The sequence below is a fragment of the Dromaius novaehollandiae genome, chromosome 3, assembly GCF_036370855.1.
Source record: "Dromaius novaehollandiae isolate bDroNov1 chromosome 3, bDroNov1.hap1, whole genome shotgun sequence".
Taxonomy (NCBI): Eukaryota; Metazoa; Chordata; class Aves; order Casuariiformes; family Dromaiidae; genus Dromaius; species Dromaius novaehollandiae.
The window spans coordinates 114,671,627-114,695,017 of NC_088100.1; the positions used below are offsets into that span (position 1 = coordinate 114,671,627).

General features: G+C 43.8%; 1 long non-coding RNA gene across 5 annotated transcripts in view; it reads right to left on the minus strand.

Moving 5' to 3' along the window:
* Positions 1-265: 265 nt before the first annotated feature.
* The window catches only part of LOC135327947 (uncharacterized), an 82,977-nt gene continuing 59,851 nt past the window's right edge, over positions 266-23,391 (minus strand). For 4 of the 5 annotated variants that reach the window (XR_010388623.1, XR_010388622.1, XR_010388620.1 and 1 more), the window contains 2 exons: positions 1,463-1,637; positions 266-434 (listed from right to left, as the gene is read on the minus strand). This is a non-coding gene — a long non-coding RNA (uncharacterized LOC135327947). Of the gene's footprint in view, positions 435-1,462; positions 1,638-7,077; positions 9,474-23,391 lie in introns of all 5 variants that reach the window. The other variant, XR_010388621.1, reaches the window with a different exon arrangement.

The window sequence follows — 23,391 nt, forward strand, 5'->3', positions numbered from 1 at the left end:
AAATTCTGCTGGGAGGTGTTTGTAACCCCACTGTCAGGGTCTGATCGCTCCCATTTCTTGCTCTCCATGCGTGTTGAGTGATCTAGGCTGTAGCCCAACTTAGTCCCTTGGAGAAAATGGATAAAATCAAGACTATTAAACACCTAATGAGCCTCTCCAGACCTAAACGGGATTAGTGCTGGAACTGTATTGAATGAATTAAGACTCAGTGCTGACGGGATGAGGTGCTGTCTGATGTATTAATGCCACAATGGCACAAACTACATTTTGAAAGTTGGAACAATCCCTTTATTACCCAAGGGGTGGGAAAGGCCCACAAGGGACATGTGGCACCCTGGATCACAGAAGCAGTTCTCAGGCTGGCAGGTTGGATGGGGCTCAGGCTGCTGCTCGTTGCTGGTGGGAGGCTGGCCCATTGATTGCCTGCAGTAGAGCTGTAACAAGGCAGAAAGAAAATTTGCCTTCAGGCCAAGGTCAATGAGAGCAAAGAAACTGCTGATTCTGCTTTTTCTGTAGCCCTGGCATCTGCCTCCCTGAAGCCGTCAGTGGCCTCCAGGTCCGACCTTATATTTGAGGAAATTAGTCACTGCATGAGGGAGGTTGTCAGTCAGCTGGTGAAGAAAGTGAATACAATATTTCAGTGGGACATAACTAGCAATAGGAAAACAGTGAAGCAATGAACTCCTAACTTGAAGACTAGCTCTGGGGAGATCTACAGAGGAACTTCAGAGTCCTGCAGGCTCCATCTTGAGATCTTGTTTCTTGCCCAGACAGAGCAAAACACTGCTACAACAAAACATGCTAAACTTCAGACCAGAAAATATACTTTATACCGCAACCTCAATCAGAATTTCATCTTGGGTTTTTTTGAGCGTGAGTATACTAAGCTTAAAAAAAAAAAAAAAAAAAAAAAAAAAAGGATTTATCCTTTTTAGCACCATATGGTTCATCTGTAACACAGATAATCCACTCCATCATCTGATAACACAGAAGTCAAAAATGGACGAGCCTGTGATGTTCTCCCAGTATTTTCCAGAACATGAGCAGTGTTTTACTGGTGCTTTTTGCACAGTCCTCTGCAGCATAGATTGTGTCTGTACTAGGATTTCTACATTTCCATAATAGAATTTCACATATATAGAAACAGACAATGGAAGAGGCTAGCAAAGGAATGCTTCCTCATTTACAGGCACACTTTTTGTTGACATTTCTGAAATAACTAGGTATATTAGGATCACAGGCTCTTGGTCTGTGTAGGAAGCTTCGGAATGCTTTTGTAGATCCATGAAATTCCTGCTTTTTATCATTGGAAATCTTAGCTTGCAATGTTCAATGACTGCTATGGTGTTGCCTCTTTTTTTCACCCTAGTGTTGCGGAGATGTAGCATGTTGCATGGTACAAAAACAAGGAGGATGAGAAACTACTTCATGTAAAAAAAAAAAAAATGTAACTTTCTCTTACCTCTGTTTTCAAGGCTCCAGTTGTCTGGTTAACAACTCCCATCCTGTTAACTTCTATTTTTCCAGGTTCATGTATTTGTCCATTGTGGCCAGGGTCAGAAGTCTGAGAGCCCTGAACTTCCCAGTAATTTCTGTTGCACAGGACAGGTTCAATGAAGGAGAGTGGGGAAGGGTTTCTGAAATGCCAAAGGATAGATTTTCAAAGATTTTTGTGAGTCTCAGAGATTTAGGAGACTACGTAGAGGGATTTCCACAAGCTCCTAAGCTGATTAGGTTTCTAGCTCCCTTTTATTGCTGCATACCCAGTGAGGGCTGGTCCCGTCAGGCAGCATGACTCAAGGATGGTCCTGCCCGGGGTTGTCAGCCTGATGCTTCTCACCAGCTTTAAATTTAGAGGAAAAAAAGAGAAAAAAATGCTGCTTTGTTTCTTACTGAGATACTGCCTTTACAAACTCCAGTATCATTTGCTGCCTGCCTCCCAAAGTGGGGATACACGTATTAATATCTAAATTACTTTACATCAAGTATTGCTGCATGGCAGAAGGCAGAGGGATGGTAACTTTCATAGTGGATTTTAGAAGGTGGAAGGGTATTATTCATGACTGGAGAGAAGCTACAGAGTAAATCAGATATTTGCTTAGCTATACAATTAATAGAAGATCTCACCTCAGCTAAGACTTCAGTTAGCAAACCAATCGAGACATCTGCTGCTATTACTACTACTAAGTTCTCCATGATGACAATACCAAAACAAAGCCATCTTCCTGAAATTAAAAAATGTTAATTAATTTCCTTTTTTTCCCTCTACCTCCATGGGAAAGTTAATCAAAATCAATATGCCTTTAGGACTATGTGGATAATTATAATACAAATGTGAGAATTGCTATGATTGTAGAGTGAAAGGGGATGTTGGACGTGGAAGCACCGAGAAGAACCAACAGCAGGAGAAGGGCTATGAGGACATCTCACGTTCATGGGCAGCCAGATTAGCAGGTCAGCAAGATCCCAACACATCAGCCTGCAGCTTTTCAATACGCTCCACTGGGAAAACAAGGACAGTGATTATATCTTGATGACTGACCAAAGCAGGATGGAGACACTTGTCTCCTTCAGGAGCTGACAGCAATCAAAAGGCGGACCCAAACCAGTGTGGGGGTGCCAACCCAAGAACAATCCAGGAGAGGTGAGGAAGACTCTGTGACTGACATCTCTCCTTCTCCATGTCATTGCAAGCGGTACAGTGGGCAGACCTCCTGGATGCAAATGACCTATGCCTGTCTGCCCTGGGACACATACATCTTGGTGCTTGTGCATACAGGGCCATAAGAGCATGATTGGGAATGAGGCAGCACACAGAGAAGTAACTTCTGCCTGTTTTTTTTTTTTTTTTTTTTTTTTTTTTTTGGCATGTTCCATAGTCTTCTGGAGGCCTGTCAAAGTCAAGGAGAAGTAATAAGTGGACTGAAAAAGCACAGTCTCCAGCTAATATTCCAGTACTGACACATCCCTGAAGGAGAGGTGGATTTCATGTGTGGGCTGGGTAGGATGTAGAAGTCATTGATTTGTTCCCCAAGGCATTTTACTATTGAAACAAAATGTCCTTAAAAAAATATATTAAAAAAATATATAAAATATATAAAATATATATATATTCACAAGTTATATAGATTAGATATAGATATAGATAGCTGTAAAAGGCTGCCTCATTTACAGAAAGTCCTAGCAAACTTCTGTGCTGTGAGAATTATTTGGGGAGGGGACCCCAGACACTCACGGCAAAGCTGGTGAAGCACTTTATGAACTGTTAGGTGAAAATTAAATGCCAGCAGTGTAGCTGGTTGCTCTGTCCCACCCCAGCATAGGCAGAACAAGAGATGTGTCCATCCTTTGCCTGCTGCAACTCCAAATGCAGCTTATTCTCAATAGTCAGCCTCCTCCCTAAGGCCAAGGCAGACTCTTGAAAAGAGATATGAGTCTGAGCCAGCGTCCATTGAAAATAATGGAAGTGAGATAGTACCTGTCTGGGATCTAAACCAAAATACACCTTGCCTACCAGTTGAACTGAGATGCTTTTGCGAAGAATGACCTGAGTGCCTCACTCAGTCACACAAAGGCAAGTGAGGCCTCCAGCACCACTGGTTACAGCAGACCCAGTCTGGGTGAGGAGCATGGTGCATGCACAGCTCTTTCTGTCTGGAAGGGATTGACAGCTCAGCAGCCTTGTGTCTGTGACTCTGAGGTAGCTGGATGTCAGGGCAGAGACTCAAGAAACACCAGATAAGTGGCCAGGAAAGGAGGATGGCAGGTAAAGTGTGAAAGCAGTAATCTACCCCCCCCCCCCAAAGGTTGGTGGGTTTGTTTAATTGATGAACATGCACAATTCACCTAATGGGTGGGACATGAGGAGACACCTAAGGCCAGATAAGGCCTTCTGCATCATTCAGAGTTGTTGCAGCTTGGAAATTGATGATGTGGACATTTAGGGCAACCTTGGGGCACGAGAGAAGAGGAATCCTGAAGCTGCAGGGTCTGCTTGTGTTGGCCATCTTGGGTGGCTGGTGTCAGGCTGAAAACTTTTGCATGGGAAGGAGGTGGCAATGCTACAACTTCCCAAAGCTGCACAGATGGCATTAGGCAAATGGATGTCTCTAACAAGGAATTATTTGCGTTGCTCATCCTGACAAAACTTTCCTATCCTGCCTCATCATTCCTGACAGCTTTTATTTACTCAAATGTTATCTGAATGAAGTTTTGGGAAATGAACAAGCACAACTTTAGAGGAACGTTTTAGGACAGAGAATGCTGAATACTCCAGTGGCTCCTCAAAGAATCTCTGATGTGTCTCTTGCGTGTGAATGGCAGACCCATGAGACATTTCCAAAGGTTGTCAAAGAAGAATAAAAATACATAAATACTTCAGAGAGGGAGAACTGTGTGGAAGGGAAAGAGCTATTTAAGGTAATGGACAATATTGGAGCAAATGAGTGTAAATCGACCATGTATGCATTTAGGCTGAAAATCAGACTTTTGTGAGAATTATGAAGTTCTGGGACAGCCTTCTGAAGAGAAAGTGTGGCAAGATGCCAGTCTCATTTTGCAGTAGATATCAGTTATTTTATGTAAGGAGTTACACGAGAGGCAGGGTGGCAGGGGAGGGGATTGATGGTTGGGGAGACCTTTTCCACTTCGCAAGTGCAAAAACGTCGCTCTGATTTCTCATCGGGGTGAACAGCAGACCTTGGTAAATGAGCAACTTACATTAATGTCAACAAACTCAACACAGGGTGACATCAACTCATCCCCAGCATAGATTACCTGGATCAGGGCATATCACTCAAACAAACTGGTGTCGTGTGTAATTTCAGAACTGGGGACAACAGACAGGAGCTGTCTGCGAAAATACACTGAGACCACATGGCTTTGGTTAAACAGAAAAGTACCTTCAAACCCTTTCCTATTTTTTCTCTGATAGATTGATTGATTGGTCCAGATGATGGCCTTTTTAATATTGCAGAAGGCATTAAACAATATCGAGACTGAAACTGGAAGCTGAAAGTATATAAAGTATGAAAGTATTTGATCAAACCACTTGTGAAAAAGTAGTGTACATGTCTAAGAAGTTCAGAGTAATATGTGATCTCAGAATACAACACTCTGATTCTACTTTTGGAGTCATGTGGATCATTCCAGCCGGAAACCCCGTTCCCCAATTTTTTTTAGTTTTTAATATTTTTTTTGCATAATATGAAAAAAATGTTTTAAATGCCTATGAATTTTTATTTTATATTGTTCTTCCTGGTAGTTTAGGGAAAACTCAGTCCAGTCCTTTTACTCAGACTGTTTTATATTTAGTGGGTTAGACCTGGGTTTGGTGCTTCAGGCTGTGGAAGGTGGCCTGCTATAAGGAGAGAAGCAGCACATGAAGCAAGGAAGGAAGGAGAGCATCTGACTGAGCTGTACTACAAGTCTCCATACGATAGGGAAAAGCTGGCTCTGATTGCTGCCTCTCCCCAAGGCATGCCAGTCGGTGAAACAGGCTTAATGAGGTCAGACAGATACCACAGTTTAAAACCAGGAGGATTTTCGTCTCCTCGGTGCTTCTATAGCAGGCTCAAGTCCAATAGGAGGAGGAAAAAGGGGCTGTGGGCAGCCTTACGTAAGAACCAATTTTTGTTCCTCCTGTAGTGATAAGAAAACTTTTCTACAGCAGACTGCCAAGTGCCTTTCCTAATGCAAGACCTTCCCCTGCTTCTGCTGTCCCTGGGCACTGCATGTGTCCAGTGCTCACCCCACAGACCCTACTCCTCTTCCCTGCCTAGTTTTGCTTCTGGCAAACCGGCTGGCAAGCAGGACCACCAAGCAGTCTCATCAGCCCTCTCTCTGTGGGAAAGAGTGAGGACTGGTGTCTGAACCCAGGACGGCAAAGCCCAGGAGGGGCAAGAGAGGCAGAAATATTTAATTCTGCCACCATCATGACTTACAGGTTAGTAACCACCCCATATGATCCTGCTGATACTGGTGTCTTGGTAGAAACCCCATGTGGTTTATATGGCCGTGCTGGTATCTTATATTAAGTATCTTCCCCTTCCTAAACCAGAAGAATCCAAAACTGCTATAACACACTAGCCTGTGGAGATAGTAGCTAAAGGAGTCTAAGACAAGCTTTTAGCATCAAAAATAGAGGGAGAGGAAATATTTTCATGATGAATTTCCTGAGAGGAATGAGAATGAAGGGATAGCACAAGGGCCAAGGAAAAGCAGGGGCCAAGGGTTGTTTTGCCATGGCAGCTGCCCTGGCGAACCTGCCCAGCAGTGCCATGGGGGTCAGATGCAGCTGATAAGGTGCTCCTGCAGGCAGTGCATCAACCCCTTTCCCATCCTTCGCCAGCCAAAGCAGGAGACTTGGGGGGGTCAGTGAGAGCAGGGTGCTGTTGTAGCTACCTTATCAGCACATCTGTATCAGTATTTGTTCAGGTTATCACTCCCCATTTCACAGAGCTTGCAAACAGGCATGGCAAATTGAGGGAGGATGGCAGCAACAGGTTAAGGATGATGCACAGACCGCATGGCAGAGACAGCAACCTTATCGCACACCATCAGGACTTGGCAGATTTGGCTGTAAAGGTTCCCTTGGCTACGCACCAACAGGTTGTTTCCTCTCTGGTTAGCTTTCTCTGGCCTGCTAGAGCTGAATTCCTAGAAAACAGTCGCAGCCCCATACCAAAGAGGAGGAGGCGGCTGTGCAACTGCTAGCTTTGAAGTGGTTTCTCATTACAAAACACAGAATCATTAGTGCCAGGTAAATCTCTACAACTGAAGGCAGCCTTTAAATCTGTGGTAGCAAATATGCAATCTCTTCTGTCCCTGTGGTGAAAATCTAATCAGGCCGTGGGTTGTGGCTGGCTGAAGAGATGGTTGTGGTTGCTTCCAATTAATGAACCCAGCAAATTCAAAGCCATTTCCTCTCTCCAGCTCCCTTTTGCCAGTCTAGTGACAGATAAGTCAGGAAGCCCCTCAAGACCTCATTGAACTCTGTTGCCCCAAATCTTGACAGAAAATGGGAGTCACTTATTAGAAAAATCTTTATTCCCATCACTGACTTTTCCCATGTCCTACCTTAGGTCTTTGATCTTGAGAGAAGACATAGCCTGTGAAGTTTGTCTGCTTCATGACCAGCTGATCTAAGGGGTTTAATATTTAGTTCAATTTTTTGATGTAACTTCAAAACTTTGGACAAATGGTGCAGCAATGTGTTTTGGGGGTTCTTTCCTTGGGACTGAAGTGATCTTCCTCCGGAAGAACTGCAGATGAAGTTGCTGTGTGGTTGAAAGTGAGGTCTTCCAACAGGACAGTGAAGTCTACACTTGGATGGGTTGATTTGCCTTTGCATGTTTTCCTGTGTTGTTTTGCCCAGTCATTGCTAGTGCTTCTGGCTGAAATGAAGTGAGGTCACTTCAAAGCACAAGGTGTTTGCAGATGCAGATATTCACAGAGTAACGCAGGCTGGAAGGGACCTCTACAGGGCTCTCGTCCAACCCCCATTTGAAACAGGGCCAGCTTAGATCAATTTAATGAGCGACCACAAGTTTTTTACTTGTATAAGGGCTGCACAGGAGTATTTAGCGTGCCAGCTCTGGCCACCTCTTGGGCACATCCCATAATGCCACGCTATCCTCTTGTCTGCGAATGCAAGCAAGTCAGTTGCCATCACTTGCTTAATTGAGGATGAGTTGGATATTTCTCAATTGTCCTTTCCTTGTTTCCTGTACTGCTGCTGCTTTCATGGGGGCCTTCACCGCCCTCCTCCCCCCATGTTTGGGCATCCACCTAAGCTAAAGGGGGGACCTGGCTTCGCAAGTCAGCAGCAAAAGGGGAGAGGAAGGCCAAAACATTTCATTTTTGAAATGTCTGAACAAAATATTTTGATGCCCCTTTCTTTTCAAGGGAGCTTCTCTAATCCTGTAGTTGTATTTTCACACTCTTGACCTGAGTTGATAAGACAGGTTTTGACTATTGCTGTCTCTGATTTTTTTTTTTTATTTTAATATTTTAACTGGAAAGCTTCATTTCTAAAATAAGTGTGTCCTTAACTAGCCAAAAACTAATGTAATTCTCCCACTTCATTTCTTGTCAGGAAACCTGAAAGCAGTTTTCATTCTCAGCATCCTATTTTGTAGAGCACTGAAACTCAGCCTGCTTTGTTGCTTGTGTCTCAACTCAGCTTATCCTGGAGCTCATTGCTGAGCTTAGGACTGAGAGGACTAAGATTGTGTGGGATAGTGGTAGCTGAGAAGCCAAACATAGTAAAACACTTCTTGAAATGCTTGTAGCCCTTCTATATCTCTAAATGGCCCAGCCCCTGGTAGATAAGCTGCTTGCCTCAAAAAAGGGGTATTGGGGAGCATGAAGATTCATTCTGGGGAGCAGAAGCACATTTGGGGACAAGTAGGATCTGCCTTGCCTTGCACTACTGAAATGAGATAATCCCATTACAGAGCAAATACCAACTTGAGTAAATACATCACTTGGAAATACTGTGAGCAGCCAGCTGAATGCTTAAACGTGAGGGTCAAAGCACCAGGGACCGTAAAGAGGCTTTAGTGTAAGTTTGGACAGTGTGGCTCTCTCCAATACTATTATCCTAAGGGAGAAATTGGAGCAAAAGGGTTGAAAGAAGGTCATTACAGAGCTGTAATACCTTTGTTCAATGGACAGTGATGGCCCTACTCACTCTTAAACACTTTGAAAACCTAGCTGAACTTGTTGGCACTGCAATATCCTGCAGCAATGAGTGCCACTGTTTGCCTGCTGCATGGAAACTATTTTTCCATTATATTACTTTATATCCAGTGCTGGATCACCTTTGTGCTGTGGGGGTCCCAGGGTTTTCTTAGGAACCAAGCTCCTTGTGGCCATCTGTTACTGGTGTCTAATGGTTCCAGCTGAGAAACTGAAGTTTTGCAGAGCTAACCACAGTGGCTCTAGCCTTTTCAGTTTTTGCCTAATTGCTTCTGAAATCAGTCTGGGCTGATATATCAGGAGTTATGAGATTTTGCGGGGGGGGGGGGGGCGCGGAAGAAGGCAGTTGTCTGCAAGCTGAGCATCCCCTCTGTGGTGTTAATATTCTGCAGAGATGTAAATGCACCTGGAACTTGGCTTGAGTGCTTTTAATACTGTATGACTTGGTAGTGGTATAACACCTGGCCAGTGGTGTAACACCTGGCCAGTGTGATTTCTTCTTTAAGCAACGACTTCCAATTTCAAAGTTAACTAATTAAACTCATGCTTTCCTGGATGATATTTGATGCATAAGCTTGTCTTGTGCTTGGAAGAGTCCTGGGTTGTCCAGTTGTTCAGAAGCTTTGTCCCCTCCCTTTTTTTTCTGGAAAGCTATTAATTGAGACTAAACCATGTTGCTGATGGATTCTTTGGATGGCTGCAGTTCCAGATATGCATGCGCATATTTCTTTCCATGCTGCAGAGGTTGGTTGAAGGTGGCAGTCCCTGCAAGCCTGGACACAAAGAAATTCGCCTGTGACATGGCTATTTCTGTCCTCTTGTAGCAAGTGGCAGGCAGGAGAGGGACAGCCCTTAGAAACTGCAGGGTGTTACATCCCCCACATCAATGCTTGCTAACCCCAACTATAAAAATAAATTGGAAATGCTTTTCGTCCCTCTGCTTATAAATTAATATGTTCATAGTGACCTAGGAATCTGGGACTCAAAGATTTAAGAGAGGCTAGTTCTATGAAAACATCGAGGCTAGGAAATTAGCTTGAAGACACAGTGCGGGGAAGCAAAAACAAACAAAAAGACTCCCAAACAATTACTCTCACTGCTGAAAAATGTGCCTTAGTTTTCATCTAAATCTATGTAGTTTTTCAGCTGTTAGGTGAAAGAGATTTCTTCAGAAACAAAGAAATCCAGAAATCTTTTGCCCCATATAATGCTACTAATTTCTTCTTCTAATGCTGCTTTTTCTTATTTTTTATCATACCAAAGTTCCCCCATCCAATGACGTAATCAAATGTAGGACCTGGGATGGCCCTACTTCAGTACTGTTTAGGAAAGACCTATATGGAGATCTTCCTCTTCCTAACCTGTTGTCTTTTGGCAGCCAGAAGGCTGCTGGGCTTTCAGTGCCCCACCACCTGTGGACACAGAGAAAGGTTAAAAGTAAGGTTAAGATTAGGCAGAACTAAGGTGGAGGAAGACATACTTCATCATTAGACTTACTGAAAGACCAGTTTCTGCTGTGGAATAATATTAGGCCTTTCTTTCTAGTGCTAGACCTGAGTTTCGAACTCCTGGCTCCTCTGGAAATTGCAGCATAGATAAAGAAATCACCCATCTCATTCGAGACACCTGTTTAATGTTTCTGAAGGAGGATAACAAGGAGATGATACTTGATCAACCTGCTGACAGCACAGCAACAGTGGGAAAGGCTGAGTTAGCTTGTGCTGCCTGTGAAGGTGTAGCAGAAGCCTGCTGGGGCCGAGAATAGGAAAGTACCATGAGACCAGAGATGAGCAGTCACTCAGACACATGATAACAGCAGCTGGAGAACCTGAGGCACAGAGCAAGGCTCCTGGCAAGCAGCTGTCAGGGCTGGAAGTCCCCATTGGGTGACACTGCCAATCTCAAGGTGCTTCAAAGTCAGGGTCACTGTGTCTCATACAGTTAAGCCAGGGTAGTCTACCCAGTCCGAGCACCTCCATAGGTGAGCAGACCTATTTGCCATGTTTTTAAGTGTTTCTGTCTTTGACCTTTATTTCTCTGTGCTTTTTAAGCACTGGCCTAACAATCAGATCTGCCCTTCATAGCGAGCCTTAGCAAAAGTTAAGCACAGATATTTGCAGAACATTATCATCTAACTTTTCCAAGGTTTCTGCCTTCCTGGGAGGTTATATGGGCAGATTCTTGCAAGGTTGGGCAGTCGGTTGTAATCTGCATCCTTTCAATGCTTTCAGTGCTATTTAAAGCCATCCTGGGAGGAATACTTCTTTCCCACTCTGCAATCACTTCTGCAGTGTGCGCAGTGCATGTGCACCAGTTTGGGCCTGGGCAGATCTCCACTGGCTCTTTGCCTTGTGGATGGCATGCCGGGCACCTGCCCAGTTATACATTGCAAAGGCAGCCTAAAAACCCAGGGAAGACTGATAATCAAACCTCATGTCTAAATACCAGCTCAGGGCGGCTGGGCTGGGGAACAAAACGTCTGTCAGTGCTACCTCAGGGCTCCTCATTTCCCTTCATTCATCACTCTCCATTGTTCATGATTGCGGCATTCACAAGGCACTTGTCTCACTTCCACATATTAATAATCTCTAATTTGGGACAATTTCTCACATTGAGTTTTCCTAATTTCATATTTAGAGCAACACAGAACCATGCTTTCCATTCTTCCTGAGGGACATAGGAGTTGCTTGACTCTTCAGGCCTGGGAATTTTCAACTTTTGGAGTTGTGGATTTTGTTTTGTTTTGTTTGGGTTTGTTTGGTGGGTTTTTTTTTTTTAATGTTGTGATGGTTTTTTTCCTGAAAAATTATTTAGCTTTGAAACAAGCACCACAAGAAGATGAGGACATCAACCAGTGTCTATGAAAATAGGGTGGAGGAAGGAATCACAGGAGCATTTTCCAAAAGTGCTAATTCTGGTGCTGGCCCGGACCTAAATGTTGTTATTGGAAATGATTTTGCTGCTTACTTGTATATATGCCTTTTTGCATGGGTGCCATTCTACCATGATTTTTTTTTCTAAGGTACTGTTTTATCCAAAGTGGCTACACATTCTTCTAGTATTATTTTCCATATAATCTTCCCTGTCTCTTAAAATTGTTTGCATGGTGATTTTTCTTTTTTTTTTTTCTTTTTTTTTCTTTTTTGTCATTACTATTGAAAAATGAGGTCCAGCTTTTCTTGTGGTGGCTGACAGGGAGGACTACCTAGCCAGCAAAGGCCTATCCATGGACCGTGCTTTTTACCTATGCTTTTATTACATATCAGTCTAAGAGATCATGGAACCATGAGTTCTGGGTGCTACGGGATTTTTCAGTGGATGCTTATCATGGAGGGTTGCAATGCTCGTGAGGCTGCTGATGGGTTAGGGCTGAGAGGCCCATAACACTGCTTTGTGGAAGGCCATGGGTCTGCTGTCCCTGAGGTACATGCAATGGATGGTATAATTCATCTGGAAGTAAAAAAGAGAAAAAAAAATACCAAAGTGGTACAGGCTGAATTAGTATTAAAATTGGCAAAAAAATGAACTGATTTTTTTTTAAACCAAATGAAAAGCACCATCTACCTCAAAGTGGAACATTATGTATTTTTTATGTTAAAAATGTATGAAGTGAAAAATATCTAATTCATACATACTTTTAGAAAACCAATATAATTAAAATTGTTTGAGGGTGTAGTGACAGTATGCTTTAACTTTTCAAATTTTCTCAGGGCATTTTTCATTGATTCATTTTTCCTGCTTTGTTATCCTATTGAACAATTGTGTGAAATCAAGTCTGTCTTTGAAACTTTCTGGTCAGGTAAAATCAGCTTTAAAAAGAAGTTTGGGCTAAAAACATCTTTCCCAGAAGTGGTTGCTTGGACATGGTTGGGAACCAGGAGGATTCTGCTGGCATGATAAATGCTTTCTGTGTCTGAAGAAGTGGTGCTGAGCAGAAGTTTACCAAGAAATAAGGACATCTCATCATTCATCCCTCATTTCTCTGCTTTTTGCTGGTACCAGTGAAGTCCCCAGTGCATCATCTGTTTTTCTTCTATGGATGTACATCTTTGAGGCAGTTTGCTGTCATGCTAAATCTGTTGTGGTGCCACTTTGCCCTGCTCAACAGCTTGTGGCCATTCCTACCAACGACTTCCCTGACCCCCATGCGTGTTATCTGCCCAGACCCAAGGTGCAGAGAGGGAGCAATTTAGAACTTGCTGATATGCTTCATTTTACAGGAGCATCTCTTGGTCAGATCTTTAAAGCTATCATCTTGTCCCTGCAACATGGGGGAGATGTCAGACAATTCTCCTGTACCTCGCACTCATCATTTTATAGAGGCATTAATATTGGAAATGGCTTTTAGCTCAGCTCCTCGCAGCCGTCTGGGAACGTTCCCATCCAGAGACGTGCCGAACCAAGCGGCAGACGGTGCCTGCCCCTCACAGTCTCAACAGCAGGGCAGCTACATGTAAAACAGTGTATTCTGCATTCTTTTTAATTGTGGCAACATCTCAGAGTTGTCGTTCATAAAGATTTGGTGGCAGGTGCTGTACCAGACCAAATGGCTGCTGGTGTATTCCCCCCATGGGGTCTACAAGCTGAGTGGAATCGAGATTTTTCCTTCTTGTACAAGCCTTACTTGTTTTTATGATACTGTAGCAGTACAGAATTTGCACAGCACTTTTCTCATCTTATAACAGAAGAAAGTGTGAAATTGTAATAACAAGCCAAGCACAGTCTCTGTGATATTCAGTGCTACAACAACTTTTCATAACATACTACCCAATCTTCCTGTAACGTGAACAAACTGATGAAGTCCAAACTCAGTAATGTGCCTTTTACCAGATTTGTCTAAGGGCTGTAGTTTGGCTAAAGCATAGCAGTTATGCCAATATCTCAGGCAGGGTTTAAGAATGAACTTCAAGTTGCAAGGCCTCTAAACAGAAAATGAAAATGCTTGAATCTATTCTCATACCACAGGAATGTGGGTCCTGTCTCTGCCTTAGGAAGTCCATCTAGTAGACATGAGTTCAGGGAAGATTTTAAGATTTCAGACAGGCCTAGACACCATGGCAGGCTTGTGAAGTTTAATTAAGTTAGTATATATCCAGTGCTTTGAGGATAAAAAGTGGAAGTGAGGATTATCAAAGGACAAAGCTCTGCATCCTCGGTTGTACATGGTGGTGATTCCCACAGGACCCGGGGGTATTGCTGACTGCAAGCATGGTGACTGGAGTTGGTGAGGCCTCCACACTTGCATCCTTGGTGTCAGAGCTGCCATCCTGACCAAGCACAGGAGTAATCTGGTGGGAAGCACGGGAGAAGATTTTTACAGCTTCTTTTACTGAGTTGTGATACAAATGGGAGGTGTACTGAGACGTGGCTAAAGTGCATGCAGTTCACTGAGAAAGCCAATATTTATCTCAACCTCTGGAATTGCTAAAATAGCTGTGAAGTGTCAGGAGCTGAACTGAGATAAGAAATTTAGAGGTTTTTTACGTATTTTGAAAAAAAGGCCATTAGGAGCTTGTGCTCTGGCCTCCTGTAGAGAGAAGTTCGGGGCACACCATCCTTCCCAAACCAATGGCTCCTGTGAGGAGCAGCTTGCCTTCTCAAGGTACAAAGTCCAGCCTGTGGGAAATTCCCCCGTGTGGGGAATTTGCACTCACTGCCACAACAGAGGCCTCTAGGGAAAGAGAAATGATCTTTCTGGGTTATAAGTGATACAGGAAAGGAGGTGAGGAGGACCAATGGCCCTCAGGTTGTTCCCTTGTAGACGGGGCCAGGATGCAAACCAGCAGGTACTTTGACAGTTCAGCTCCCAAGGGAAAATGCATAATGATCTGTGAACAACACAGGCAATCCTTAAATGTGTATTAAGGGGAGACTGAACTGCACATGCATCTGGAGCCTAAATTCATTTGTGTATATTGATTTTTGCCATTTCAGCCATTTTACACCGTACTGGTAGGGCCAAATGTAGATGAGGAACCAGCTGCTATTGTCTAGGCTTGCAAGAAAACTCAGTGTAAAGAAATGGGTGATCTGAAGTACAGCAGGTATGCCAGGGTATTTCCATATCTGCATTTGTATTCTGACACAGGAATTCTTTGTTATTGCTCAGATAACTTCATTTTCAAAATGATTCAAGTTAAAGTCATCTGGAATAGGCTTTGCTCATGCACAGAGTCCAGGAAAAGCCATACTAGAGGAGTTCTCCCAGAATAACTTTGTGTGTCAGCAAGCCCTAAATGAGAATCTAGCCCATCTGTCTTTAAATAAAACATTGCTTTGAAGCCTTCTGGTGTTGAGGAAAGGACAGAAAGGGTCCTCCCGTCAGCCATGTACTTGCTATTTTGCAGAGGAGGTGTTTATTTTCAAGCTAGTGAGCAAGAGAGAAAACGAGAGTGGAAATAAGTAAAAGGAGGTATCCAGTCTAGGTGGATTGGCTATCATCTGCACCTGGGTAAGTCCAGATTTATTTCCTCAGAATAGCTGCTGCACACAACCTGCCTGTGTAACTCTGTGATATGTGGCTTGTCATATGATAACTGTACTAATGAGTTCTTTTGGTTTTACTATCAAAGATAAATGCCAGTGGAAAACAAAAACTAGGCAAAATAAGATACCCTGAAGACCACTGAAGTGTGGTCACACTGCTTCTGCCTGAAGGAGTGGAACATCTGAATGCTGGGAGGTGAACAAGGAGGTACATGGACCAGGTAATGAACCATTTGTAGCTCTGGGAAATACTCTCCTATGTTTGTGGGCTGCAAGACCAAATCAGACCAGAGGGAAAAGCAATTGCATTGCCAAACTAAGCCCCAAGCAGCCCTGCTGATCACTGAAAAGCAGCCTGTGTTCAGCATCCGTATGTTGGAGTCATGCAGCAGGCTGAGCATTGGTCTCCAGCCTTGCCGCTCGAGCTGGGATGTCTGAGGACATCGGAAACGGGAATGCAGCCTGAGTGAAACTGGAGTGCTGACTGGGTTTGGGAGGCTCCCAAAAGGTCTGGTCTTTCCTGAGAAATGGTAACTCTTGCAGCTGTGGCTTACTGAGTTCAAGCAGGGGAGGATTATGACAGCCTTTAGCACAACACAGTAAGACATATGAGCCCTTGAACCTCTAGGAATCAGGTCAGAGCAGAGTCAGGGACAATAGCTCGTTCAAACATGCGTACACCCACACACACCCATAAGCACTCTCCTGCAAGCCCCTAAGCATTGCAGATAGAAGTTAAAAGACTCTAGCCCATTCAGTCCTTCTTATTTTTCCCTGCCTGCCAAAAATATGTTTGTTTCTCTCGCTCTCTCTCTCTCACATACACACACACACACACACACACACACACACAGAGGCTGGGGCAAGAGGAGAGGGTTGTTTACTAGAGAGGTATGTCAGATTAACTCTCCTTCACTGACTGTCCTAATGCAACACCTGACCCAAGCAATGTACCCCAAGCACACATGCACCCTATAACCATAGCGATGCTAAGGGTACCAAGACAGAGCCAGGACCTGCATGGTCACCTTGGATCATCTTATTACTAGACAGGGAGAATGGAGCCAAGTTGTTCTTGGCAAGGAGAATAGAACGGTGTGGTTCACTGGTTGAGCTTTTGGAGCTGGAGAAGATGAAAAGTAGGAAAAAGACTGGTAACTTCTCCATATGCCTGAGGGCTGTTGAGTTGGGGCATTGGCAGGAGGTTACTAAAGGTGCGAGAGCTAAAGGAGATTGGTGGCAAAGCAAAAAAAGTGGGGGAAGGAAAGAGGTAGAGCTGCTCCTTGTGAGCAAAGGCTCACAGCAGAAAGAAAAGAGGCTGTGGAAAGAGCTAGTGGTTTGGAAAGGCTGTAGTGGCAGTGACCTTTAGGATGGCTGAGGAAGCTGGTGGCTGGGAGACCTGTAGTATTTTGGGGGTCACCTAATTTCCTCCAGGTAACTTTGACATCTGGGTTGCCTCCCTCCTTTCTCTGATGAAAGAGTGTGCAAGGTGAAAAATGTGATGATGAAGGATGGCAGAACTGCCTCTACACTACCTAGTAGCTTTGCTCGTCCAAGATCAGTCAGGGCTTTTGAAGGCTGCTACCACAGTTCCCACACCCTCTCTGGGAAGCACCAGGAAAGGAGCTTGATGTAGCAGGGAATTCACACTGACTATATCCTGGGGCTCAGGTAACCTAGCAGGAAGGGCATTCATGAATGAGGTTGGCAGGAACTTCTCTGGGTCCAGCTTGGCATAGGAAGTAACATACAAAGCTGTTAGTGTTGATAGCTTACCCATGTAAGAGTTTTTCATGAAGCAGCTGTTTCTGAATCTGAGGAAATTACCCTTGAACTGCAAGTGTCTAATCTACAGAGTTACTTGTTAAATCACAAACTCTGTTAAACTTTCATTGACCTCCAGTCCTGACCCCTTCACAGTAAATGGAGATGACTGACAGCATAAAAGTCACTTTGGGCTGTTCAGGATGCTTCCTTTTGTGTGTCTGAAATGCAAGGGCAAGCCCCAGGAAGGACAGCTTGTATTTTCTATTTGCTGTCTCCATTGAACATCAGTGAAAGGATATCCAAATTTAGACACTTATTGTAGGGCTTGTGGCTTTGTGTTAGGCATGGCAAGGAGGAAAAGGGCAGATAAGCTGCAGGGACTCTCCTGTCCTTCACTTCTTTTTTCAGTTCTTTTCTTTCCAAGTGAACTGTAATTCCATGTGGCTGATGCCAACACTCAGAAGGACTTTCTCAATTACTCTTGTCTTTCAAGCAAAGTGAAGAAAAATGCATGTGGCTTTGGGATTGAGGGGAGAGCTGTCTTGGTGCTTAGTTTTTCTTTGTTCTTTTCTTTTCACAAGCCTCATCAATTTTCTCTTTCTCCAGAAAGAGTGGCTTATATCAGCAAACAAAAAATAAATCATAGATGTAGCTCTGGGCTTTTTTATTCATCTCTTCGTGGCCAGGCTTGCTTGGCTCTCTCTTGTATATTGCATGATTGGCCCGAATTAAAGGTTTGATGCAGAGAAGAATGAATGATCACTGTGGAATAAGAGTTTTAGCTTACAATTGACTTGATAATCCTGTGCAATTTGCTATTGGTGGCTGTTCTTCTGACTGCATTTGTGTATCAAATTGTATGCCTAGGAACTCAAACTAGTGCAAATCTCCAGATCTGGTCTGGGGAACTGAGCTCATTCAAAGTATGTGCTCTGCGGCATCATGGCTGACCTGGTCTTTCCTACTCATGGCATTGCCTTTGATGGCCCCAGTGTGCAAAACACATATGCAAAACCCTTGGACTGCAGAGAGAAAACAAACTGCTGAATTTGTAGAGCTGGGCAGAATTCTTGAATCCGGGACCGAGCAGTTGCCCATCTGAGGGAGAAGGAACCAAATCCTGCCCACCTCTTCAGACAGATCCTCTGGAAGGAAAAGTGGCAAAGTTTTCTCACCACTTTTCGAAGCTGACTATTTCTAAGGGCTGACTATTGCACAAGCAAGAGATCACAGAGCACTATTGTGTTATGAAATGGGCCTGTGCTTTTGACAAGGCTCTTGCACTCTCCTGTTGAACAAAAGCTTGGTGAAGTCTATAAGGATCCTGATAGGCTGTAGGTCAGGCACTGTAAGAGAAGTGCAAATCTGCTGAACTTGGTGGTTTACCGTAGCCTGACCTTGGAGTAACGGAAGGGAGATAGAAGAGTTTGCCTGGTGATGCCTCATAAAGTTAATTACAAGAGGGATCTCCAAAGAGCAGCCATTGCAGCTTTCAGATACGTTGCTCCCCTTGTGTTTGGTTTTCAGGCCTGAACAAATCTCTCAGTAGGCATTTCTGAAGGAAATAAACAAAAATCTCCAGTTGGATCACTTACTGTATCTGTGGGTATATTTATATCATGCCAGGAGGCAGCAAGGCAGTCTTTCTTCTTGCATGTTCTCCCCACGGTTGTCTCCAGCCCTTTGAAGTGTGAGGAAACTGTTTAATGCAGGTACTGGGAGATAGAAGGGTGATGAGCAGTCATCATAACAAGCCAGGCCACAGCACAGCACCTTTGCTCTGAACACTGAACGCTTCATCTCCAGACCCACCTGTTTCTACTCCAAGCTGTCCTAGCCCAGATTCCTTGGGACTGGAAAGGGAAAAACATCCTAAGGAAGCAGAAAGAGGCCATGATGCAGCAAACTCTTTTCAAAAATCACTCTCTGCTGCAGTCAGCCTGTGAGTACGAGCTATTGGTGGCCCGACATCTGAAGACTTCTGGATACTGGGTACCCAGAACCCAGGTACCCTGGTTGTGCAGGGGATCGGAGCAAATATCCTGAACCTGGAATGGGTCTGTATCTGCCGTAAGCTGTAGCTGACACTCCCAGCCTCCATCTGCAGTCTCAAGGAGCTCGTCTCCACACTGGGCATAGGCGCATGAGGTGGCACCTTACCCTAGTAGGACTTATATTATCTCAAAAGGACTACAGGTCCCTTTCTCTGCAAGGTGAAAGCAGGCTTTCACCTAATTTCCATGAACAGCCATGATTTCAATTTGTGCATGCTATGGTGGGAAAGGCAGCAGAAGGCAGGCTTTCTCTGGTTATAGATTTGGTGTCCTCTGCTGCAGTCATGATGACATCTCTCCTGCCCTTGGGAGTCTGTATTCTTTGCAGAAGACAATGAGCCTTGATTTTTGTATCACAACAGGACCTAAGGCATTTTACCTGAATTGCTGGTGGAAAATGACCTGGGGTCAGCAGGTGGTTCACCATCTTGGATGATTGTACTCAATTCCTGTGGATTGGGACAACTCTACTTTTCTGTGTCCTCAAAGTTTCCAAGCTACAGCTACCACTGAAAGCATATGTGGCAGCTTGATGTAGAAGGGAGACAAGTATAGCTGAAAAAGGCAATTCTGGGGAAAAGAAAGTCTGGTGTGAGCCCTCAGAGATAAGCAAATACATCTGCATAAAAAAGCCTTTCAGAGAAGACAGCACGATCTCCCAAATTCTCTAGCAGGCTGATTATTTGTTGCTTGCCAGATGTCAGAAAAGGACTTTGGTGTTGAACCACTCTCTGGAACAAGACACAAGACCATCTTTAGCACTGTTTTGGCAGGATGGCTTTGCAACTTAATTGCAGGTGTGAGACTCTGTCATAGATTTCTTGTGTGAGTGTTTTGGTTGGTCTCTTTTGTCTTGCCAGTTATCTCTAAGGCCAGAAAACATTACCAATATACTTTTCTGGATCTGTCTCTTTCTTGCTGCAGAAAATGAACAGGACTAAAGCCATGTCTTCATACTAAATTTCAAGACATCCATAGGGATACCTTATTATGTTCCCAAGAAGCTAAGTTCATTATTTACATCTTCCTGGGATGAAGAGAAAAGGCAAACAGCTACAGATCCTTCACTTGCAGTATTGAAATATTTCTATTTCCAAGATTAGAATTTGCAGAAAAGTAACTATTCCATATGAATTCTGTTCTAGTTTGTTTAACTGCCAGTGCATGGGAATGACTTATCACAGGAGCCACAAACACCATCTCTTTCTCTTCTCCCTTTTTTACACGTCATCCTCTAGTAGTTCAACCAGCAGAAAAACATGGGTTTTGCCCAGTCATTGTGCTCTTTTCCTACCCAGTGGCCTCAGACCATCCCTCAGGCAGTCCTGCAAGCAGGTGCTGTCAGGACATCCTGTCTATTTGAAGCAGGGAGTGTGGCTAGTGGGATGGTAGAGAGGAAAATTAGAGGGATATGTCAAAATCTTTGTGCAGATGAGAACTCTGGGGCCACAGACCTTGCACCTTGGAGACATCTCAGCTCAGAGTGCCACAAGGTTGTGCAGTGATCCCCAGGGACTCCCTTGCCCCCATCTGTTGGGAGGGGGAAGGGCTCTTGTGCGCTTCCTCTGAGGACCTGCTTCTGAGCCAGCATGGCTTTGGATTGAAGAAGCCTATGAGCAGTTAGCCATCAGCAGGGCGATCCTGGTGCTTAGGGAGGTTGATAAATACCAGCCAGAAGAAAAGCCTGTCCTTGCAGGGGAAGGTGGACATCCAAAGAGGGGGGCTAAGGATCAAAGGGCTAAGGTTCCCCTAAGGAACCCAAGAATGAGGTATCTCTGTGGTGAATGTTTCTCACCAGAAATGGCACAAATCTATGAACCAGTCCTATTCTGCAGTTTCCCACTTTTTAAAACCTTATTCTTAACACTTCTTGCCATTACTTGTCTCTTGTATTTTTCTGCGCTCAGAATAATCGCTGATACATGCAGCCAAATCAAGTATGGATTACAGTAATTTTGAAGTGAAAGGCTTTTGGATACATGCTTTGATTCTTTTGTATGTGAAGAGGGGGAAAAAATATTTAAACATAATGCAATGGAAACAAATGTGGCCTTGAGAGCTTGCGCTGTTGCGTTCTCTGGAAACAGCTCTGAAAGGCAATCCATCAAACTGGAACCCATTGCTTTTGCATTCAAGTTAATGGACAGCACTGGAGCAGTGACTCATTGGACCACCAGTATTATTGCCTAAAAATACCACAAGAAAACATTTCAGATTGATATTTCAATGAGTCACCCTTCCCAACAAAAGGGATTAAGGAAAATTTCTTGTATTGGTCAAAATGACTCTCATCTTCTCAAGTATAGCCGCTATTTAAAAAATAAAGTAAGAATTCTCTTAATGTGTGTAGGCTAGCTATTTTTAGAGAGTAGCATGGAATAGGCAGGACTTGACCATCTTGTCTTATCTGTCCCTGTTGCTGTTGTTCAAGAATGGCAGTTACCAGGGTTTTTCTGTCTCTTGGACAGATCTTAGCCCGGTTGTCTTTCCTGCTCTCTCTCTGCCCTGTCAGCAGGGTAGGCCACATCATCTGCCCAAGAGTTATGAGAAAAATTGGCTCAGGTTCCTCTTGGGCTCCCTTTTTTACGCCACCTCCTGCTCTGAAGACCTCTGCCTCAGTGAGCATATCAGCCTGCCGGTCTTGCCTTGTAGCTGGTCTTTTGCCGTGTTTTCTAGGTGGGAATATATGCTGTCTCACAGCAATTAGCCACAAGCCATCTCTAATGAGAGACATGATGTTTCCATAAAAGGACCAGTTATCCTTACAGAGAGCTTTTTTGGACAGAAAGCAACCTGATTCTAGTGATGTTTGTCCTCTAAATTTATTGGCTGTTCCAAAGAACCAGGCTTTTTTAGAAGGTACTCTATGGAGGCTTTGGGTACACTGGGTGTTGGGAGCTTTAATAACTTTTAAAGCTGTTCCCAAGTTTATGAATAGAAAAGTTGCATGTAGTCAGAATGAGGGAAAGTGCTGAGTGCCACATCATTATGAGACAAATTATTAAAATCCCAGTCTAGAGCCATGGTAGGTTAAACACTGACTGTTTCCTCTGGAATTGCCAGTTCAGAGATGTGACTCACTGTTTGGGTTCACATGAGGTTCTGACGCTGCTTTGGGGGAGTACGCTTGTAAAGATGAGTATATACAGCTATTAATATTTGTTCTAAGAGGAGAGAAACAAACAAACCCAATCCAGCAGAAACAATGCTTACCACAGTCACATCCTCTCCCGTGGTTTTTTTTGGTGGAGGATTTTCAGTCCAGATGATGTCTCCCTGAGAGCAAGCAGGCTAGAGAGCATGCTGTCCTCCAGGCACAAGAAATTCCTGGTACAGCATGTCCCAGATGAAGAGCAAAGGCTTGTCTTGATGGATGGGCCTCCTCAATGGAAAATGAGGATTTCAAGTGAAGACCGAAACCCTGTTTATGCTGACAAACAGTCACTTTGCTTTCCTCTGCCAAATAATGAGTATCCAGTGATTATAAAGAGAGTTTTTGACTAATGCAGAAGAAGCTAGGAATAAGTTACACATTTTCCTAAAACTCTCTGGTGGACCTTAGGCAGCAGCTTTGGGGATGGGCAGGTTAATGCATGCTTAATTCAGGTAATCCCATTTCCTGTCTGTTTTCCTTGGTATGCCTCCCCTCCAGGAGCCCATGGCCTGAAAAATCTGATGTTTAGAAGTTAATAATAGCTTTGGGAACAGTAATATTTCCATATCACTTCCAGCTTCTTACAAGATCTATTTTTAAGCTTGGTACCATGACAGCATGATCACACTCTGCCTAGCAGAAGCAGTACTGGGTTAGAAAGTTGCTTATTCTTGTGGTTCAGTTTTGGTTCAGTGTGAGCAGACAGCAAGAGAAATATGATCCAGGAAGAGATGCAGATGCTGAAAGGGGTACTGAGTTATTATCTGTGTCTGGAGAGTTGTGCTTGCTTCCAGCGACAAAGAAAAGTGGAAGACATCCTTTGGCAGGGGGCTTAGCAGAATTCAGCAATCTGCTGTCACCTTTCTTTGGCTTGAGCAATATGGGTTGATCTTGGCAGCATATTCCCAAACTGGAGATGTTGAGCTGGATAACACAAGTAAACAGGGCTGTAATTCTTCAAGTTTATGTTCATATTGTTTCTGTGTCTGTGGCGAGAAACCCTCTAGACAGCTTGAAATTAAGACTGTAATTTGCTGTGCTGTTTAGGTCACTTTCTGAATTCCTTCAGTTCATCACAGTTTAATAGGGGTTACATTCTTTTTCAAAATACTTCCAAAATGAAACACTGATGTTTTCTATGAATTTTTATTATGGGTAGGAAAAGAATGGGATGGGTTGGGATCTTGCTTGAAGCAGTTTGTTAGACACAAGCAGAAAGTTTATAAATGA